General features: G+C 36.3%; 2 long non-coding RNA genes across 2 annotated transcripts; both read left to right on the forward strand.

Annotated features, from left to right (window-relative positions):
• Positions 1 to 363: 363 nt before the first annotated feature.
• On the forward strand, positions 364 to 7,208 carry LOC139938896 (uncharacterized). The gene is made up of 6 exons (XR_011786229.1): positions 364 to 499; positions 2,115 to 2,222; positions 4,512 to 4,719; positions 5,320 to 5,555; positions 6,141 to 6,376; positions 6,963 to 7,208. It is a non-coding gene; the product is annotated as an uncharacterized lncRNA (long non-coding RNA).
• Positions 7,209 to 7,836: 628 nt separating this feature from the next.
• LOC139938897 (uncharacterized) lies at positions 7,837 to 17,006 on the forward strand. Its single transcript, XR_011786230.1, has 5 exons — positions 7,837 to 8,020; positions 8,605 to 8,840; positions 9,427 to 9,659; positions 10,287 to 10,396; positions 11,121 to 17,006. It is a non-coding gene; the product is annotated as an uncharacterized lncRNA (long non-coding RNA).
• Positions 17,007 to 18,467: the final 1,461 nt, after the last annotated feature.

Below are 18,467 nucleotides of genomic sequence, written 5' to 3' on the forward strand. Positions count from 1 at the left end.
CATTTTTGTATTATTATTTCTTTGTTTTTTGGCATCTTTGTGAGTGACAACTTTTGTAATATTAGATAGTGATGTGGTGTGGTTCAGTTTGAGTATGGATAATGTTTGGTGAATTTAATTTTTTATCCTGTTGCGCTTGGTATTTTTAACCAGAATTAATCAAAATCACCCAGCAGGTGCATCAATTAATGCGCAACTCACTTTACGCGGGAGACTACACATTCCGTCGACAGAGGGCGCGATTCCTATTTTAATACCTAGTCAGACACCCTAAACCAAATTCAACGCTGAACGTATGGATGGAGTCAAGCTTGATAAATCACTTGCCTTGCATTCAGAAACGCATGCTGGATCAGAATTTCTCAAAAACATGGACGGAGAGGAGTGATTTGCTTCTTCGAGAGAACTTTGCCCGCATTTGACTCCGTTTTACCGTTTCCTGAAAAAGGAACGGTAGTTATGAAATGCAAGACATGTCCTCACAAAGTAAATGCAAAAAGTAAGTTTGGAATAAATATATTTCTTGTGGAAACCGGAGCTTGTAAAGCTGTGTGTGATGGCCCACTTGACTTGTGCGTAATTTATAAAAGGGGTAGGCGGGGTCGGGACGTGGCCAATGAGGCGGTGGGGGAGGAGGCTGATGCATGATCGCAACACTCTATTAAAAATACATTAACGCAAATTCAGCTCATGACTTTGATTCTTAAGATGTAAATGACCTGTGACTGATAATTTTGTAGTTAGGCTTAACAAAAAGTGTTGAATATTTGTTTTTTCGTTTGTATTTATGAAATAGTAGACTATTTTAATTTCATTCCATATTAATTTCGTAATTTACATTATATTGGCCTACGACATTAGGCCTTTCGGATAACTTTCCGTATGGCGCCACCACTTTTTCACTCATTTTTACAAAAAGGGATATCTCATTGAGGCAAATTAGATACTCTATTACATGTATTTCATTTCGTATGAAAAAGTGGTGGCGTCATACGGAAACTTTTCCGGCCTTTCTGTAAGATTAATGATTGCCTATTATATCCTTTGTAATTTTGTAATGATTGCATCCTGGTGGCTCATCGGCTGTTTGGTCATGTTATTAAAAGAAAAATAAAATAAAAATTATCATATAAATACGTGTAAAATTAAGGAATAATTATAGAATACAGGGCCACACTGTGCTAATCCTTACTGTTAACATTAACCCTGATTGCATCCACGCAGCCCTGCCTTGGATTGGGTACGTGGATATATATATTGGAGTGGCCCTGTATTCTAAAATTGTACTAAAATGAAAATCTTTTTTAGTTGTGGTAAAAAAAACCAAAATAAATACCCTAGGCACAACCACTTTTTGATTCGATATGAAATAATATAGTATCTAATTTACCTCAATGAGATATCCTTTTGTAAAAATGAGGGAAAAAAGTGATGGCGCCATATAGAAAGTGATCATCATTGACTGTATGACTTGTCTTTTTTGGAAATGAATGTTTCTGATTTTCAAAAGCGACCAACACACAATTTTTTTTAAGTTAAAATTACATTCCTTTCAACGAAATGTAACACTTGTGTTAAAGGAACACGTTGCCTTGGATCGGTCGAGTTGGTCTTTGAAAAGCGTTTGTAACCGTTTTTTATAAAATGCATATGGGTAGAAAGATGTTGTAAAAGTAGAATACAATGTTCCACACAAACATGCCTCGAAATTGCGTGGTTTTCCTTTTACCTTGTAGACTAACACGTCGGCCATTTATGGGGGTCAAAATTTTGACTCCCATAAATGGCCGACCATGTTAGTTCGCACAGTAGAAGGAAAACCACGCAATTTCGAGGCAAACTTGTGTGGATCATTGTATTCTACTTTTAAAACATCTTTCCAACCATATGCATTTTATAAAAAACGGTTACAAACGCTTTTGTTTTGACCAACTCGTCCGATCCAAGGCAACGTGTTCCTTTAAGTTGTGTTTATCAATATTATCAGTGGATCCCGATTTTGTTTTTGTATCACTCAGCGGTGACCGCATAATTATTACTATCATTATTGTTAGCACAGAGAGCATTTTTTTGAATGAATGAAAAGTCACTTTTTGTCTTTCTTCTCATTACAGCTGCATTACATGGTGTGGTTGGTCTTATCATTCATACGTGTGTCTCAACTCTCACAAGAATGTTGAAGGACATCGGCCAGAAAGACCTACATGTAGGACCAGTGGTGGGTGAGTGAAACAGTGGAGTTTTATCTTAGGAAATGTCCAAATTGTTTAGGTTTATATCTTGAATTTTACATACAGAAATGTTTGCACTTTATTGTTGTTCAATTGTGTATACTAATGCTGGGCGAATAGTGAAATTTGGTATTCGGTTAACCACTGGCCGAGTTGGTCTTTGAAAAGCGTATGTAACCATTTAAAAACAAATGCATATTGGGTAGAAAGATGTTGTAAAAGAAGAATATAATGATCCACACAAACATGCCTGGAAATTGCACGGTTTTCCTTTTACCTCGTCGACTAACACGGTCGGCCATTTATGGGAGTCAAATTTGTGCCTCCCATAAATGGCCGACCGCGTTATTTCGCAGAGTAAAAGGAAAACCACGCAATTTCGAGGCAAACTTGTGTGGATCATTGTATTCTACTTTTAAAACATCTTTCCAACCATATATGTATTTTATAAAAAACGGTCACAAACGCTTTTTATAGACCAACTCGTTCGATCCAAGGCAACGTGTTCCTTTAAAGATGGCAATTTGCTTTTTCTGTTGATTGTGATTGACTCTACGTAAAGGAAAACTTTTGTAATCTTGAACAAATTACGTCAGAAATGTCATTGTCTTAACTCTTCACGAAGGTGAACATAGTTAAATACTTAATTTATGCTGTTTTATGCTGTCTTATACACTATTGGTAATTACTCAAAATAATTATTGCCATAAACCTTACATGTACAGGTGACGAGAAATAGGGAGAGGTTGATGGTATAAAAGATTGTGAGAAACGGCTCCCTCTGAAGTGCCATAATTTTAGAGAAAGCGTAGTTTTCCACGAATTTGATTTTGAGATCTCAGATTTAGAACTTGAGGTCTCGAAATCAAACATCTAAACACACACAACTTCGTGTGACAAGGGTGTTTTTTCTTTCATTACTATCTCGCAACTTCGACGACCGATTGAGCTCAAATTTTCACAGGTTTGTTATTTTATGCATATGTTGAGATACACCAAGTGAGAAGACTGATCTTTGACAATTACCAATAGTGTACACTGTCTTTAAGAGAAGTTTCATAAAGATTCAGAAAAAACATTCCTAGATCAGTTGTTGCCCTACGTCCGTGGATTATAGGAATATCCATTTACTTGGTTGTAATTACAGGACTATCCGGTTCATAAATAGGTGTTCGCGCCCCTTGCAGATATCCGGTTAAGAAATAAAGGCATTCTTGGTCACGGATAGGGAAACCTACATGTATTCGCCATTAACCGGATATTCAAATTATTTCCCCAGGCCTAGTTTTCTTGCAGCTCTAGGTTTCATCGTTTACATGTACATGTAACTCTGAATGAATAACAATAAAAATCTGTAAAAAGGGTTGTCCACCCACAGGGAAACCTCTGGCCACTTTTAAAATTGGTTTATGGAAATTTATTAGGTTAAAGATAAATGCACAATTTTGTTTTGAATAAAAGGTGGTTTATCATTTGGTAAATAACAAAAAAAAGAAGCAACTCCCAATCCCAAAGTTCTTTGTACTTGTTTATTTGATTTCAGAGGTACATGTATATCCCTTTCAAAAAGGCAAAATTCAGTGATAAAGGTTCGCCAACCATAGGGAAACCTCTGGCCAATATTTTAACTGTTTAATTGAAAAATGTACAACTTAAAACACAAGGTGATTTTTTTATAATTTGGTTGTTTTTAAAAATAACCCTCCCCCCCCCAAAAAAAAAATATTCGGTTAGAAACAGTTTTATTTCAGAGGTTTTATATTTAACTCTTAAGAAGAGCAAACTTCAGTGATATGGGTTCGCCACCCGTAGGGAAACCCCTGGCCAATTTTTTAACTGTGTTTGAAATTAAAAGTTGGCATTCGGTAAATTTTTAAAAATGATGTAAACCTCCCAAATATTTTGTTATACAAATATGTTTTTTCATTTCAGAGGTTTTACATTTTACCTGTGAAAACAGGAGCAAAAATCGGTGATAAAGGGTTCGCCACCCGTAAGGAAACCCCTGGCCAATTTTTGTTTAAATGTTCGGGAAAAAAGCAAACGTAATTTGTTGTATTGAATTCTTCACCTCGGATGGATTCATCACTACTCTGACAGGGTTTTGCTTCTTTCTGTTTTCTTAGCAAACCAGTAGTCAGACCAAGTCAAACCAGTAGACCTATTTTGCTGAACTTTCACTGTTTTACTTCATTTTTCTAACTCTTTGTGAAATCGACCCAAGGATGGTTCATTTTTTATTTTAAAGAATTATTTTTTTTATTTTTTTTTTATTGACAGGCATCAAGAGATTGAGAACTCCTGAAGAGAATCAACATCTTAGGATCAGTCTACACTGAGATGAACTCAAGGCAAGAGCTAGCTGGAACAAGGAGATGAAATCACGATGACAACGACAACAACCTGATGCCAGAGAGATGTCTTACTGACGAGGAGGCCGATTTTTTAGCGGTGTTTATTTATTGAAAAATGCGCTACTTCAAATAAGGTGATTTATCATTTGATAAGTTTTTAACAAGTCCCCCAAATATTTGGTTTTCTATTTATAACTCTGAAAACAGAAGAGCAAAAATTCAGTGACAAAGGGTTCGCCACCCGTAAGGAAACCCTGGCAAATTTTTTAACTCTGTTTGATTAAAAATTGCGCCACCTCAAATTAAAAGTTGACATGTGGCAAATTTTGAAAAATCACGCAAGTCATGTTTAGTTAGCGAATGTTTGGAAGGGATTGAACACAGCTCAACTTTTGTGAGTTTCATTGCGAGTTCGTGACAACAAAATTTGCTTCGCATTCAAAGGACGTATGAACTTGGCTTTAGTCTCGTAGACCCTTTTAGTTTTATCATACAGTTTCCATAGATTGCACACGGGTTAGTAGGTACCTGTGAGGGCAGAGATGGTTGTTGTGATTTATTTAGCTTGGTCACTACATTCCCAATGGAGCTGAGTTGGTTTGATGAATGAAATAAATGGTCTAGTGATCAGGGGTAACATTGTGGGAAGAGCCACGAGCGTCACTGGATGACGGATTTCAGAGCTGTAGGCGGATTAAAAAATATTTTTTATTTTTTTATTTCTTTATTTACAGGCATCAAGAGATTGATTACTCCTGAAGAGAATCAACATCTTCTGATCGGTCTACACGGAGAGGAACTCAAGGCAAGAGCTCACTGGAACAAGATGATGAAATCACCACCGATGACGGCGACAACAATGATGACCACCTGATGCCAGAGAGATGTCCTACTGATGAGGTGGCCGATTTTTTAGCGGTGTTTATCAATTGAAAAATGCACCACTTCATATAAGGTGATTTATCATTTGGTAAGTTTTGAACAAGCCCCCAAATTTTTGTTTTATATTTTTTACTCTGAAAACAGAAGAGCAAAAATTCAGTGACAAAGGGTTCGCCACCCGTAAGGAAACCCCTGGCCAATTTTTTAACTCTGTTTGATTAAAACTTTTGCCACTTCAAATTAAAAGTTGACATGTGGTAAATTTTGAAAAATAACGCAAGCCATGTTTAGTTAGCGAATGTTTGGAAGGGGTTGAACACAGCTCAACTTTGGGGATTTATTCATTGCGAGTTCGTGACAACAAAATTTGCTTCGCATTCGCAGGAAGTATGAACTTGGCTTTAGGCTTGTAGACCCTTTTAGGTTTATCATACACTTTCCATAGATTGCACAAGGGTTAGTAGGTACCTGTGAGGGCAGAAATGGTTCTTGTGATTTATTTAGCTTGGTCACTACATTCACAATGGAGCTGAGTTGGTTTGATGAATGAAATAAATGTTCTAGTGATCAGGGGTAACATTGTTGCAAGAGCCACGAGCGTCACTGGATGATGGATTGCAGAGCTGTAGGCGGATTAAAAAGTATTTTTTATTTGTTATTTCTTTATTTACAGACATCAAGAGATTGATTACTCCTGAAGAGAATCAACATTTTCTGATCGGTCTACACTGAGAGGAACTCAAGGCAAGAGCTCACTGGAACAAGGAGATGAAATCACCACCGAGGACGGCAACAACAATGATGACCACCTGATGCCAGAGAGATGTCCTACTGATGAGGAGGCCGATTTTTTAGCGGTGTTTGACAATTGAAAATTGCGCCACTTCATATAAGGTGATTTATCATTTGGTAAGTTTTGAACAAGCCCCCAAATGTTTGGTTTTATATTTTTAACTCTGAAAACAGAAGAGCAAAAATTCAGTGACAAAGGGTTCGCCACCCGTAAGGAAACCCCTGGCCAATTTTTTAACTCTGTTTGATTAAAACTTTCGCCACTTCAAATTAAAAGTTGACATGTGGTAAATTCTGAAAAATAACGCAAGCCATGATTAGTTAGCGAATGTTTGGAAGGGGTTGAACACAGCTTAACTTTTGGGATTTATTCATTGCGAGTTCGTGACAACAAAATTTGCTTTGCATTCAAAGGACGTATGAACTTGGCTTTAGTCTTGTAGACCCTTTTAGTTTTATCATACAGTTTCCATAGATTGCACACGGGTTAGTAGGTACCTGTGAGGGCAGAGATGGTTGTTGTGATTTATTTAGCTTGGTCACTACATTCCCAATGGAGCTGAGTTGGTTTGATGAATGAAATAAATGTTCTAGTGATCAGGGGTAACATTGTTGCAAGAGCCACGAGCGTCACTGGATGACGGTTTGCAGAGCTGTAGGCGGATTAAAAAGTATTTTTTATTTGTTATTTCTTTATTTACAGACATCAAGAGATTGATTACTCCTGAAGAGAATCAACATTTTCTGATCGGTCTACACTGAGAGGAACTCAAGGCAAGAGCTCACTGGAACAAGGAGATGAAATCACCACCGAGGACGGCAACAACAATGATGACCACCTGATGCCAAAAAGATGTCCTACTGATGAGGAGGCCGATTTTTTAGCGGTGTTTGACAATTGAAAATTGTGCCACTTCATATAAGGTGATTTATCATTTGGTAAGTTTTGAACAAGCCCCCAAATATTTGGTTTTATATTTTTAACTCTGAAAACAGAAGAGCAAAAATTCAGTGACAAAGGGTTCGCCACCCTTAAGGAAACCCCTGGCCAATTTTTTAACTCTGTTTGATTAAAACTTTCGCCACTTCAAATTAAAAGTTGACATGTGGTAAATTTTGAAAAATAACGCAAGCCATGATTAGTTAGCGAATGTTTGGAAGGGGTTGAACACAGCTCAACTTTTGGGATTTATTCATTGCGAGTTCGTGACAACAAAATTTGCTTCGCATTCGCAGGAAGTATGAACTTGGCTTTAGGCTTGTAGACCCTTTTAGGTTTATCATACACTTTCCATAGATTGCACAAGGGTTAGTAGGTACCTGTGAGGGCAGAAATGGTTCTTGTGATTTATTTAGCTTGGTCACTACATTCACAATGGAGCTGAGTTGGTTTGATGAATGAAATAAATGTTCTAGTGATCAGGGGTAACATTGTTGCAAGAGCCACGAGCGTCACTGGATGATGGATTGCAGAGCTGTAGGCGGATTAAAAAGTATTTTTTATTTGTTATTTCTTTATTTACAGACATCAAGAGATTGATTACTCCTGAAGAGAATCAACATTTTCTGATCGGTCTACACTGAGAGGAACTCAAGGCAAGAGCTCACTGGAACAAGGAGATGAAATCACCACCGAGGACGGCAACAACAATGATGACCACCTGATGCCAGAGAGATGTCCTACTGATGAGGAGGCCGATTTTTTAGCGGTGTTTGACAATTGAAAATTGTGCCACTTCATATAAGGTGATTTATCATTTGGTAAGTTTTGAACAAGCCCCCAAATGTTTGGTTTTATATTTTTAACTCTGAAAACAGAAGAGCAAAAATTCAGTGACAAAGGGTTCGCCACCCGTAAGGAAACCCCTGGCCAATTTTTTAACTCTGTTTGATTAAAACTTTCGCCACTTAAAATTAAAAGTTGACGTGGTAAATTTTGAAATATAACGCAAGCCATGATTAGTTAGCGAATGTTTGGAAGGGGTTGAACACAGCTTAACTTTTGGGATTTATTCATTGCGAGTTCGTGACAACAAAATTTGCTTTGCATTCGCAGGACGTATGAACTTGGCTTTAAGCTTGTAGACCCTTTTAGGTTTATCATACACTTTCCATAGATTGCACAAGGGTTAGTAGGTACCTGTGAGGGCAGAAATGGTTCTTGTGATTTATTTAGCTTGGTCACTACATTCCCAATGGAGCTGAGTTGGTTTGATGAATGAAATAAATGTTCTAGTGATCAGGGGTAACATTGTTGCAAGAGCCATGAGCGTCACTGGATGACGGATTGCAGAGCTGTAGGCGGATTAAAAAGTATTTTTTATTTGTTATTTCTTTAATTACAGACATCAAGAGATTGATTACGCCTGAAGAGAATCAACATTTTCTGATCGGTCTACACTGAGAGGAACTCAAGGCAAGAGCTCACTGGAACAAGGAGATGAAATCACCACAGAGGACGGCAACAACAATGATGACCACCTGATGCGAAAAAGATGTCCTACTGATGAGGAGGCCGATATTTTAGCGGTGTTTGACAATTGAAAATTGCGCCACTTCATATAAGGTGATTTATCATTTGGTAAGTTTTGAACAAGCCCCCAAATATTTGGTTTTATATTTTTAACTCTGAAAACAGAAGAGCAAAAATTCAGTGACAAAGGGTTCGCCACCCGTAAGGAAACCCCTGGCCAATTTTTTAACTCTGTTTGATTAAAACTTTCGTCACTTCAAATTAAAAGTTGACATGTGGTATATTTTGAAAAATAACGCAAGCCATGTTTAGTTAGCGAATGTTTGGAAGGGGTTGAACATAGCTCAACTTTGGGGATTTATTCATTGCGAGTTTGTGACAACAAAATTTGCTTCGCATTCGCAGGAAGTATGAACTTGGCTTTAGACTTGTAGACCCTTTTAGGTTTATCATACACTTTCCATAGATTGCACAAGGGTTAGTAGGTACCTGTGAGGTCAGAGATGGTCTTGTGATTTATTTAGCTTGGTCACTACATTCCCAATGGAGCTGAGTTGGTTTGATGAATGAAATAAATGTTCTAGTGATCAGGGGTAACATTGTGGGAAGAGCCACGTGCGTCACTGGATGACGGATTTCAGAGCTGTAGGCGGAATAAAACTTATTTGTTATTTCTTTATTTCTTTATTTACAGACATCAAGAGATTGATTTCTCCTGAAGATAATCAACATCTTCTGATCGGTCTACACTGAGAGGAACTCAAGGCAAGAGCTCACTGGAACAAGAAGATGAAATCACCATGGACGACTGCGACAACAACGACGACCATCTGGCAGAGAGATGTCCTACTGATGAGGAGGCCGATTTTTTAGCGGTGTTTACCAGTTGAAAAATGCGCCACTTTATATGAGGTGATTTATCATTCGGTAAGTTTTGAACAAGCCCCCAAATATTTGGTTTTATATTTTTTACTCTGAAAACAGAAGAGCAAAAATTCAGTGACAAAGGGTTCGCCACCCGTAAGGAAATCCCTGGCCATTTTTTTTAACTGTGTTTGATTAAAAATTGCGCCTCTTAAAATCAAAAGTTGACATTTGGTACATTTTGAAAAATAACGGAAGTCCCCCCCAAATATTTTGTTATACAAATAGCTTTGTTTCATTTCAGAGGTTTTATTTTTTACTTGTGAAAACAGAGGAGCAAAGTCGGTGATGAAGGGTTCACCACCCAAGAGGAAACCCCTGGCCAATGTTTTTGAAATGTTTGGAAAAAAAGCAAACGTAATTTGTTGATGTATTAATGTATGTTGATTCACCTCTACTGTGACAGGATTTTGCTCCTTCTGTTTTCTCAGCAAGTAGAACCAGTAGACCTATTTTGCTGAAACTCTCACAGTTTTATTTCATCTTTCTATATTTTGTCCATTACTCTTTGACAAAAAAACAAACTTACGGCCCTACCTTTTAGGCGTTTAATCACAAATTTGTTTTTTTCAATGCTTGGTTATTTTTCATCACTTCTTAATTTCATTTTTGTATCTGGTCTGGTTTCAGATTGACAGGGCATGTGCCAAGTGCTGTCACGATGGACTGCATTTCCACACCAGGCGAACATGATCAGCTGATTAAGGACAAACCATCTTCTATTCCTGCCCATCATGCAAGTAAGTCGATCACTTCTAAAGCCTGGTTCATACTTCCTGCAAATGCAAAGTTAATTTTAGCGACACAGCCCTGTTTAGTTAGCAAATGTTTGGAAGGGGTTGAACACAGCTCAACTGTTGGGAGTTTCATTGCGAGTTCGTGACAAAAAAATTTGTTTCGCATTCACAGGACGTATGAAGCGGGCTTTAGGCTTATAGACCCTTTTAGGTTTACCATACACTTTCCATAGATTGCACAAGGGTTAGTAGGTACCTGTGAGGTCAGAGATGGTTCTTGTGATTTATTTAGCTTTTTTTTTATTTGGCCGCACAGGTAGTTAATTCCCAAGGGAGCTGAGTTGGTTTGATGAATGAAATAAATGGCCTAGTGATCAGGGGTAACATTGTTGAAGAGCTACGAGTGCAACTGAATGACAGATTTCAGCGAAACACGAGGATTAGTACAAGCAGAAATTCACTGTTTACATGACATGTGTGTAAAGCACAATATGGTTACAAGTGCAGCAATCAGCGAAACAGAAACAAACAAAACATGCAACTGGATCTTGAAGGATCTGTGGTGGACTGTACAAACTTAGGACAACCCTTAAGTTTTTAATATCTCCTGGGACTAGTCCTAAGTAAGGACCAGTCCCAACTCTTTGAAATTGACCCCAGGATGGTAAGGGTCAAAGGTTCATTTGTTATGTAAAAGTAATTTTTCATTTATTTTTTTGATTTACAGGCATCAAGAGATTGAGTACTCCTGAAGAGAATCAACATCTTTGGATCGGTCTACACTGAGAGGAACTCAAGGCAAGAGCTCACTGGAACAAGGAGATAAAATCACCACCAACAACGAGGACCACCTGATGTCAGAGAGATGTCTTACTGATGAGGAACCCAAGCATCCATCCCAGTATGGGTACTTACATAAGATCAGGATCCTTTATCACTGACAGTGCCATCAAGATTGTCTCAAAAAACAAAATGAGGCTTGACATCAAAATTTAGTCTGGTTCCTTTTTTCAAAGTTTGAGAGTTTTAGCGGGTTTTGATCGGTCCATGGGAACCAGACAAAGTGGCCGAACTGTGGTAAGGGTGTTTTTAAACTGTCAGTGTTGCTTACATTAGTTTGTGTAGTATAACACCCAAGCAGATCCTTGTCATTTGATTTGAGGATTGTACGTCGTGTGTTGGCAGATACTATTGCACGCTAAAGTCACTCAGCGTGCATTTTTCATTCAATCCAAAAAAGTGCCATTGCTCGCTGAGCAAAAAAGAACTACGCACGCATGCACGTGTCTTTGGTAACGCAGCAGTGTTACTGCAAGGCACATTACTAGCATTCAGCTTCTGGGTGTCCCAAAATAGCTGTACAGAACGCACAGTGTCAAACAGGACGATTCAAAAGAAACGGGTGTAATTTAACAATTAGAAACTGTAGGTCTATGCTTTTTTTTTTTTAAAGTTGTATCTTCCAATCAAAATGACAAAGATCTACTTCGATGTTACATAAAACAAATAATGAATATTTTTCATTCGTGCAAGGGTGCAAATATGGTCATTCATTGAAAGATTGAATGTTCCATTCAACTCGGCTCCCCTTCGTTGAAAAGAACATTCCATCTTTCAACTCATGAACATATTCGCACCATTGCACTAATTAAAATTCATTATTTGTATAATAACTCGTGCTGTAAAGCTAGTTTCAAAAAACGAGTTTCTTAAATTTAATTTTTTACCTTCATGAATTGTTGTTATTGATCGATCCTCCCCTTACCCCTGGAGTGGGTTGATCAATTGAAAGAGCGAACGAGGCAAATAATTTGTGTATTTTACAAAAATTGTCTTAAAGGCAGTGGACACTATTGGTAATTACTCAAAATAGTTATTATCAAAAAAACCTTTCTTGGTAATGAGTTATGGGGAGACGTTGATAGTATAAAACATTTTGAGAAACGGCTCTCTCTGAAGTGACGTACATAGTTTTCGAGAAAGAAGTAATTTTCCACAAATTTGATTTTGAGACCTCAGATTTAGAATTTGAGGTCTCGAAATTAAGCATCTGAAAGCCAAAACTTTGTGCAATTTCGAACGATCGATTGAGCTCAAATTTTCACAGGTTTGTTATTTTATGCATATGTTGAGTTACATCAACTGTGAAGACTAACTAGTCTTCGACAGGTACCAATAGTGTCCAGTGTCTTTAATAATTATATACATTTTATCGAGACATTCCCACGAAACGAGTTCACAATACTTCGTACAAAATGCATATATTTTTTATATAGAACGTTTCACTTTACTTTCCAAAATACAGAAAAAAAAAAAAAATCAAAACTCTTTTGAGCGTTTTTTCTTCCCTACTACTTTTAAAACTCGCTTTTGCTCGCTTTAAAAACTCTTTCTTTCTAGATTTTCCCAAGTTGGAATATCTTAAATCGGTTTAGGAAAAAAAAAATTCTGTTCAATTTGCTTGCGACTCAAATTGTGGGAGTGCCTCTGGTTCTATATTGACAATTTGATGATTGTGAAGCCAAGTACAACTTGCACTCAATACAACTAATGCAAGCGGAACACATCCTAAAGTTGTATTCTTGGGACCAATCTTCATGACATACAAGTATGTCATCATTTTTACTAAATTTGTTCCTTTTTGGCACGACATGTTTGGACAAGTGTGATGCACACCTGTCCAAACTTAACATGAAATACGAGTACATGTACGTCATTAATTTAACCAAATTTATTCATTGTAGGCATGACATGTTTGGATAAGTGTGATGCACACCTGTCCAAACTCAAAATAAAATTTGTTAAAAAGTACAATATTTTTGACGAAACAGTCACAAACTTCATTGGAACGTGTTGTTTTTTCTGCTTTGCATTGCTGCGATGGTAATTATTCTAATTCTAATAGTTCTATATTTTATTGAGGTTTTTTTTGCATCAGCTGATACAAAAAAAAATTCTAATTTCAGAGATAACTTTTATTTCAACTCAAGGATAGTAAATGTTGTACTTGGCTGTTTTTATAATTTGAAAAATTATGTCTTATATTAACTGGTTACCATTCATTAAATGCTATAGAAAGCACCACTGAACTGTAGAAGCAGCAGAGTTGTGCAAACGTGTGTGCTGGTTGGTGTGGCCTACTACTATCTGGAATGTGTGGCGACCTAATGATCCAAGACTTAATGGTTGGGTAAGCATTTTATTAAGTGAAATCTTGTTAATGTGGCGCTGGTAGTCTGTCTTACCGGTGTCCTACCTTACATGATTGACAAACTATTTCAACTTCTCGATCTCCGACAAAAAAACAAAACCTAAGAAAGAAAGGAATTGGTTGCCTGTTGAAGTCTTTGGGGGCCTGTATCAAAAGTGTCAAGGACTGAGGACCATTGCACTTTTTTGCACATTTTTTACCTGATCATTTTGTTATCCTAAGTTGGTACCCGTCTCTCTATACTGTTCCTGTGTAAACGGGTCTACGTTTTGAGCAACTTCTCTACACTGGACATCCTCTTCTGATCTGAGGGAGCCTCTGAACTTGACGGATGACTGAGACTTCTACCCAGATGTTGGTGCGAGGGTCGGAGAAATGAGATTCTGAACATGGCTATTCACATTCCAATCAGGTATTCAGGCTTTTACATTGGTTTCACTTGTGTTAAAAAGTTTTGACTGTATCAAAAGGAGATATCAAAGATGACATTGGGATTGTGTAGGAAGTTAACAGGATCCTTTATAGAAGAAACATCGTCGCTTAGAAAGATGCTGTCGTGCATTAGGTTGTTGTGATCGGTTTAATTTTCCGCCACAGTAGGTTGTATGTACACTCCTTCGTAAGTTAGAATAGTGTTAAGATTTAAGATTTGTTGACAATGTTCAGGCTATGACGTTAACTATTGCTCTATTTCAGTGACCAATTCACTAGGTTGTTCATTGTAGGTTTTGGTCAGCTTTATGACAGATTCTACAGTAGGTATGTTAAAGACAATCAGTTGAGGAAATGATTTACAAATGATGTTGCTCAATAGACATTGCTTTTTTTAACAAATACTGCCACTGTGGTGTGCATGATTTGTATGCATTTTTCATAAACGTAGTAATTTAGGTGCAGTAGGTGTTTTCAATCCTTCAGGGTATTAATTATTGATAACTGAACAGTTTTAACAACTGGTTAACCCTTTCTAGGCTGAACATGGTGATGACACTCAGGCGATTTACAAAAACTCACAAAATTTGTTTAGCCGCTATGTTGGAATCTTGTTTCTCTGATCAGCACATCATCATCTGGGTTGAAGTCCGAGTTATTTAGGCTGTTAAAGTGACAAAGACACTTGGTCATTAACATTTTGACAGGTTCTAAAAAGAGTAGGCAAGTTTAATATATTAAACCCGTAGAACTGTTGGGAACAAATGCAACCTACTAGTTTTTTGTCAGTATAACAATTGTATTTTGTTTTTGTTAAGATCTCTTTGAAACAAAACACAAATTTTGTGCGATGTCCATTAATTATTTGAATAATTTTTTTATGGTAAACTTAAGAATGTCTCAATCTGTACAACAGCGAAGTTTACAATGGATCGAACTAGGTGTTTATTAGCGTATTAGCAGTATTAGTGTAGACTTATTCAGTTAAATAACCTCAGAACAAACATGGTAATTTGTCACAAGGCTAGGTAGTTACAGGAAGCATACACACTAGTCCAGTATTAGTGTATAATTATTAAATAAATAACTAAATTAGTTATTTCTCAATTCGCTTGTTAGATTGATTTTGATATGAATATTATGCCAAAAAGACACAACAGGAATAGGTATTCTAAATAAGACGTTACTTTGTTACTTTAGTCATGCGTCGTTTGCAGAATCACAGGTGTCTTTCTAGACGGAAAATACACCAAGTTATCAGCGATCTTATCGTCACTGATAAAACCTTAAATTTCCGACATCAATGTCATACTTTTTATGCAAAAACATTGTAGTTTATTATTGGTACGAAATCATTAGATTTACATGAAGTTAATCAGGAGTAGTTGTTGATCCTAGAAGTTCAATACTTTATTGGGACTTCATCAGCAATTTGTAGTTCCGTAGGATTTAAAACTTTGTTGTACTTGGGATCTTATCGTCACTGATAAAACCTTAATTTTTCGACATCGATGTCAGACTAATTTTTATGCAAAAACATTGTAATTTAAAATTGGTGCGAAAATCATTAGCATGCAGTTGTTGGTTTGCAGGTTTACATGAAGTTAATCAGTTGGAGTAGTTGTTGATCTTAGATGTTCAATACTTTATTGGGACTTCATCAGCAATTCAAAGTTCCGTAGGATTTGAAACTTTGTTGTACTTAGGAGTTTAGAATTTGTTTAGAGATAAGTTAGGTTTTTTTTTTATAGTTTTTTTTTTCTTAGTCTAGTTATCCTCCGTAAACCCAATGTCATCTGCAATATCTCCGGTAGTGATACTCAATGCAATGAAGATGCAAATCTGATGTTTGTGTACAACCTCACTTTTGACTTTGAAATTTGACTCTGTTTGAACGTGTAATCACACACACTGTTAAAATGTTGCGATGTTTTAACAAATCCAAAACTTACGATTGATTTTAAACAAAATTTATGAAGAAGTGTAGTAGCAAGTGAAACCAATACATTCCTGAGTATGCTGTTATTATTGAAAAGAACATGCGTATTTTAGTTATCACAAAAATGTTCAAGTTCAGTCGCCATGTTGGAATCTTGTTTCTCTGATCAGCGCATCATCATCTGGGTTGAAGTCTTCGTTATTTTGATGGTACAGGACTCAATCAATGACGGAGTGGAAGCATCCTTTTACACTTCAAACAAAATTCAAACTTTACTCCAAGAACTTAGCGACGGGTTTGCCCGAACAGGGGGAGACGTCCGATGGTACACTTGATACAGATTCATCAAATATTTTAACAGGCAACAGAATCCTTTCCGACTTTTGTTTTGGACTTTGAAAACAAAATCTTTAGTTTGTTTTTGGCTTCGGACTTTTTAAAACAATCTTTTTTAATAGTTTGTCAATCATGTAAGGCAGGACTTTGGTAAAACAGACTATCAATGAAACATTAACTTGATTTAACTTAATAAAATGCTTTCCTTCCATTAATACTTAGATCATTAAGTCGCTTCACTTTCTAGATAGTAGTTGGCCACACCAACTGGCACAAACGTTTGCGCAACTCTGCTGCTTCTATAGTTCAGTGGTGCTTAAAAAATATAAAAAAAAATCCCTTAAAAATTGCCTTTTTTATATAGACTAAGTCAGCCAAAAATATTTCTCGTGCCGTTGTACGGTTCGAAATTAACTGCGTAAAAAGTTTGGCCCTACCCCCCCTATTATTAAAATCATGATCAACCAAGTGCACCCCCTATAGGGGTGCAGAAGAGACTGTATCCCATAGTAATGTACACCAACAATGTAATCAACTAGAAATTTGCACATGACACTTATACAAGGCGTCAAATTCAAATTACCATAAGATTATATTGCTAGGTACATCAAAATGGAATGCAGCCCCTTATTAAAGGTATCGTCTTATTGCTTGTTGTGACTTTAAATAACAATAAAATGGAGTCCTATTGTGGACTTTTTGACCAAATCACTAGCCATTGTTTGTACTTAGTAATTTTTTGAGCAGAAACTCATAGTCAATGTTTGCACTTAGTCTTTTTTGGGACTTAGTAATTTTGTTGACAAAAACACTTGGGTATTATTGACTTTCCGTGTGCTATTGTGGACTTAGTCTTTTTTTGACCAAAACACTAGCCATTGTTTGTACTTAGTAATTTTTTGAGCAGAAACTCAGAGTCAATGTTTGTACTTAGTCATTTTTTGACAAAAACATTTAGTAATTTTTGGTTCTCTGTGTCCCTTTGTGGACTTCAAAAACTTTCCAAGATTGAGATTATAAAGTCACAGAACAAGCTATAAGATGCGGCCTTTACAGAAGATACAACATTGGTAGGTACGCTATTGCGAATTGAACTTATAAGTTTGATGCAGGAATTTAGTGAACATTACCTTCATTTTTGGTAAGCATGCAAGTAAACATTCATCTAAATGTCCACTTGATGTAAAAACTGTATTGAGTTAAACAATAAATAAAGAAATTTGTTTTGAAAACACTGCAAGTTTGAGATAACGTTTTTTGTGTCAAAATTTTTGCACTCTACAATCTACATGTATATGCAGTATATGAATACCAATGTTGTACCTTCTTTATAAGTAAGAAATGCAGCCTGTAAACCATAAAGGAGTCAAATTTAATTAGATTTGTTTTAAAAGAAACAAAAAACGCTTTGATTCTGTAAATATTCTGAATTCTTGAAAGATGAAAAAAAAGCACAATTTGTTTTTTTGCAAGTTCGCAGAAACCAAATAGTTAATTCATGAGACAAGTTTTTTTGTCAGCCATGTGGACTCCTTTTAGATAAAACAGGTTACATTTCTTCCTTGGTTGATCATTTATATTTCTTAGATATGGTTGTCATTTGCCAGCTGATATTTCTTCTGGGATATTTTGGGGGTTTCAGTTGAATTTTGAAACTATACACATTTTCAATGCTTTTAATAAAAACAAGTATGAATTGAAAACTGTATTTGATTTTACAAATAATTTCTTTGAATTGTGGTGCTTGACAAGTGCATTACAAAAAAGAAGAAGAATTTTAAAATAATTTAAATGAGGTTTTCAAAAAGTAATTATATATCAACTGGCATATTTCCAACCATCAATTTAAGCAACTATCAAAATGAATAGTAAGGAAGCAATAGGAGTGCCAAAGCACCCACAAAAACAAAAATTGTTTTAATTAAAACATTAAGGACACAAAACATACAACATAGTCTTTATCAAGTTCTTGAGGATGGGGTGGGTGGGGGTAATGTCTAACAGTGTGGATGCACTAATTGAGTGTTATTGTTTTCTTTCTTTGGAAGACATTTAAAGTTTGTTCAAATAAAGTCTTGAAAATTCAAATAAACAATCTAATCTGCTTTGCTTATTATTTTCTGAAGAATCCTAATATTTTGACAATTATTGGTTCT

The sequence above is a fragment of the Asterias amurensis genome, chromosome 6 (genome assembly GCF_032118995.1).
Source record: "Asterias amurensis chromosome 6, ASM3211899v1".
Taxonomy (NCBI): domain Eukaryota; kingdom Metazoa; phylum Echinodermata; class Asteroidea; order Forcipulatida; family Asteriidae; genus Asterias; species Asterias amurensis.